This window comes from Canis lupus, unplaced genomic scaffold (genome assembly GCF_048164855.1).
Source record: "Canis lupus baileyi unplaced genomic scaffold, mCanLup2.hap1 Scaffold_258, whole genome shotgun sequence".
NCBI lineage: Eukaryota > Metazoa > Chordata > Mammalia > Carnivora > Canidae > Canis > Canis lupus.
The window spans coordinates 63926-68782 of record NW_027326504.1 but is presented as its reverse complement, the minus strand read 5'-3'; the positions used below and the strand labels follow the sequence as shown (position 1 = coordinate 68782).

General features: G+C 40.0%; 1 pseudogene; it reads right to left on the bottom strand.

Moving 5' to 3' along the window:
- Positions 1-763: 763 nt before the first annotated feature.
- LOC140629799 (small ribosomal subunit protein eS6-like) lies at positions 764-3282 on the bottom strand (annotated as a pseudogene).
- Between the last annotated feature and the right edge of the window lie 1575 nt (positions 3283-4857).

Genomic DNA, 4857 nt, shown 5'->3' with positions numbered 1-4857 from the left:
ATAGAATCTTTTTTAAAAATAATAATTGATAAATGAATGAATGAATGATATTTGATGGATATTGATTCATGCCAGCTCCTCTGCTAGTATGTAAGTTCATGAGAGCAGAGAGCATGTGCTTTATGGCCACCATTGTATCATCAGCATCTAGCACACACATTCACTCTCTGTGCAAGCTCTTGTTCCAGGAAACCCTTCCCAGTAGCCAAAAATAGATATCTAATGGTATCTCTACAAGAATGCCAAAGGGTAGCCAACACAGACCCATAGCAACATTTCCTAAAATCCTTTCTCCAAACTCCAAAGCTGCCCCCAAATATTGATTCTTCTCTCTCTTACCTTTCTATGAAAATCTCCTTATCCCCTACACCCCATCCACCACCAAGCACCCTAACACACATCAGAAGACTGCAGTGAGCTGGCAAATTCAATCTCCCTTAAATTATATATGTGTGTGAGTGTGTATGTGTGTGTCTGTATTCATATATATAATTTTATTTTCTCCCTCCTACTGAATGAATGAACAAAGAAACAGACAAAACAAGTGAATGAATGAATTTGAAAACTAGTGACCTAAACTACCATTCTTCCTTTAGCAACCCTGCAATTACAGGAGCTCTTTACTAACAGTAGGACTGGGAACACATGACAAATTAAGACTTTTGGATTTTTTTTTTAAGATTTATTTGTTTATTCATGAGAGACAGAGAGAAGTAGAGACATAGGCAGAAGGAGAAATGGGCTCCTCGCAGGGAGCGCAATGTGGGACTCGATCCTAGGACCCTGGGATCACACCCTACTTTCGGCTCAGCAACCGCTGAGCCACCCAGGTGTCCCAAGTCTTTTGGATATTATGTGATAGAATCAAATCAAGTGATTTTTCAAATATATATGTATATATATATATACATATATAGTACCTGAACACATATGTGGGTGGAAATATTCTGCAAACTACTGGGTCATTACGATCCACGATTATTGAGAAAATTACACAGATGCTAGGAGATAAGAAATCATGATTATTGAGAAAATTACACAGATGCTAGGAGATAAGAGTTTGTCATTTAAAATATTTTTAAAAGATGATTTTGTTTCCTGCCTTTGTTTCTATTAAGTAATAGTAATAAAGTCAAGATTATTGACTTCATAAAGGCACTGACAATAAAGAAATAGGTAATATAAAAATATGGAATTTAGCTTTGAAACACTATATATGTATATACATATGCATGTATGCATATATAAAAACACACTTGCAACGTATACATAACATTTATATTCAGGAAAAGTGTTGTAAAATTTACCCCCTGATAACTCACAAAGTCAATAATCTTCAGGCAAAAATAATCCAGCCTTAGCCTTCTTCAAACAGAGAGTTAAATGTTCTCTGGATATAATAGAGAATAGAAAACAAAGAACAGGGTTGTACATCTCTGGCACATCTCAAGCAAAGCAAAGAAATTCCCAGGAAATCCCCAACCCACTGCCACATTCATTCTGGACCAAGCTCCAATTCAGGAGGCAGGTGAATTGTACACCCTCCTGAAGCTTCTTTCCTAGAACAAAGATAATGACTTTCCCTAGACTTCACCCTCAAATCAGGGAACAACTTCATATTATCTGAAAGATGATCCAATATGTGTGAATAATAATAAACCCAAAGGTAAAAAAAATCCTTCAGCCACTGGGGTTTGTGACCAAATGATTCTGAAATCAGTCATCTCCAGAAAAAATTTTCCTGTCTTCCCTGGGACAAACTATACACATAGTCCTCACTAATTTTTCCGTCACTCTGCAGCGGCTGGACTCAAACAATTTTGGAGTTGTTTATAAACACAAACCACTATCAATTGTTGGATAAAGTCCCCATAACCTCAAAGTGAACTGTTTCTACGAAGAAATAGCACTGCTCAGCAATGAGTGAGCTAGAGATACAGACACCTATAAAAGCCAACTTTGTGACTCATTGTTAAGTGGTTGCCTTAAAAGAATTATGGTTGTGAATCAATCTGCAATCAATTCTCTACAAATGAAAGCTCTAGCTAACTTAGTTCAGTGAATCATATAAATCCAGAGGAACAATGTGAAAAATTTCCTGGCTGACAGCGAGAAACCCAGGAAGACACATTTTTAATGTCTGATCTTATTTGTTAAACTTAGAAAATCTCATCCTTGACTGGACTCAGACTTAGAGGTAGAAGTTCTCAGAGCGGACAGCCTCCACCTCTCAGCCATCTGTTCCTGGTATTTTTCTTTAGCTTCCTTCATTCTCAAGGCCAAACGTTTAGCCTACTCTGCAGCCTCTTATTTTCCGTAGTACGCTGTTTCTTCAGAGCCATACGCCGATGTTTGTGTTGGAAGATGTATGGAGTAACAAGATGCCGAGTCTTGGCTGCTTTGGTTCTAGGTTACTCACCTTCTTTATTTAGGGGCTTGCTCACAACATACTGGTGGGCATCATCCTTAGAGAGACTGAAGAGTTTGTGGATTCTCCTAGCTCTTTTGGACTCCCCGTGAGAAGGCGTAGTAGTATCAGTAAGCCAGGAAGGTCCTTCTCCCCTTTTTCACAATGACCAAGTTGAGAGCACTGAGACTGGCATCCACAAGGCAACCCTGAACAGCTCTGCACTTTCTTTCTCCGGTCCTCCCTGGTCTGTAGCAGGAGCACCCCTCACTCAGCAGCAGGTGGACACAGCTGTGGGTCTGGACCGCCTGCTTCATGGGGAAGCCTACCCTGTCATCGCCACCACTGATTCAGGCCATGTAACCCTTCCATTCTTCACCCAGAGCAGCAGCAGCAGCGTCTGTGGCCATATGCTTCTCATAACAGGTATGAGGTTTGTATCCATCGTCCACTTCAATGAGTTTCTGGCAGCCAATAGCTGGGAAAGAGATGTTCACCTTCATCTTGAAGCAGCCTCCTCCCCGCCGAGACAGCACTGTTTTTATATGGCAAGAGGTACCTGTCTGCTCTGAGAGTGCTCTACACTTCCTAAATGCATGACCTCAGTTATTCATTCAGAGAATGTGACCAAGCCCCTTTGAGCTTACAATATTAATCACTTGGAAATAATGAACTTGACTTTCACTTTGAAAGAACAAGGCATAAAAGGAACAGAAAGTTCCACCACTTACCCTCCTGCATTTTCTGCTTTACGCAGGGGAAAGAGGAAATGACTCAGCTTCCTCCAACTCCTGGCCATCCTCATTTCTCCAACTTATTTCTGCATACATGGTAAAAATCCTATATTCGTTCAGCAAATGCTTATAGAGAATGTACTATGTGTCAAGTACTTTGGACAAACATACATAACCTCTCCTGCCAAATTTATTATTAAATGTATTTTTTCCAATTGTGCTTCTGATATTTTTCTTTGGTTTAGAACGATATTTGCAACAGTTCTTTAAATTTAACTTGTGGATCTCTTGTGTTTAGAGCAAACCATTTTGTACAAGAATTTTCCCATTACTGAGTTTCCTATCTTTAGACCAGCTAGAGTCATTTTTTTTTTTTTTTTTTTTTTTTTTTTAGGGAACCTTCTTTGGTAACTACTGAGCTTACCTTTTCAGAAATGGAACTATATATATAATAATAATAAAATTATTGTACCCTGTACCAAATCTTTGCCCATATCTCCCTATAATCTATGCTCTTCTAAACTTTAATACTATAGAGAGTATACCAGAGTAAAATAGGATTTGCTTCCTTTGCAGGCCACCTGATTTTCTCCCTGGATGCTTTGGAAGAATTTAAAATTTTTAAAAATTACCAAGGTGTGCCTAGGTAAGTTTTCATTAATATAGGCAGATGCTGCATGAGTGATTTCCAAATACATAATCAGGGCTCCCACAGATCAGGCAAGTTTTCCTCTTTTATGTATCTGAATGTCACTCTCAGTCTTTTGCTCTAATCTCCTTTTTTTAGAAACCTCAATTATCTCTGTTTAATCACTACCTTCTGATTCTTAGCTATTCATTTGTCATTAAATTCTTTGTCCTTTTTCTCTCCATCCTGAAAAGTGAGTTCTCCATTTTTCTCTTCAATATTGGCTCTTCTGGTTTTTCCCTGCTTACTCAGCCCAAAGGTAAGGCTTTCTCTAGCCTGGTGTTTCCCCTACAAACTGAAAGGATGGGTTTACTTATTTCTCCTGACTGTCCTTGGCATTCTTCTGTCAGATAATGATGCAGAGGGCCGATTGATGTCAATGTCTATTTCCTATTCAGCCTCAAGTAAATGGTATGCAGCAGAAGCCAAGGGCATTTCCAGTAGAGAAATGTCTCTACACAGCTTCTTCCCAACTATTGGTGAAGCTGCAAAACCTCCAGCATTCTGCTTATGGCTTGCTCTTCGCCAGGCCTCCATGCCAGGTAACAGCGGTGCCTCTGCCCAGTCCCTTCTTGGTCCTGCTGCCAGCCAAATCAGGCACAAGCCACCCTGCTGGATGTGTTCCCTGTGGCTGCTGCATGAAAACAGCTGCCTCCTACTGCTGTTAACTCTAGTTCCCTGGGCTGCTGGAGTGGAATAGAAACCCAACAGTGTGTTCTCTAGGACCCCAAGACCAGCCCCACACATTTCCACCCTGTACTCAACAGAAGTGGGGATGTTCAATGGAACAGAATAGAGAATCCAGAAGCAGACCCTCAAATTTATGGTCAGCTATTATTCAACAAAGGAGGAAAGTCTATCCACTGGAAAAAAAGACAGTCTCTTCAATAAATGGTGCTGGGAAAATTGGACATCCACATGCAGAAGAATGAAACTAGACCACTCTCTTGCACCATACACAGAGATAAACTCAAAATGGATGAAAGATCTAAATGCGAGACAAGGTTCCATCAAAATCCTAGAGGAGA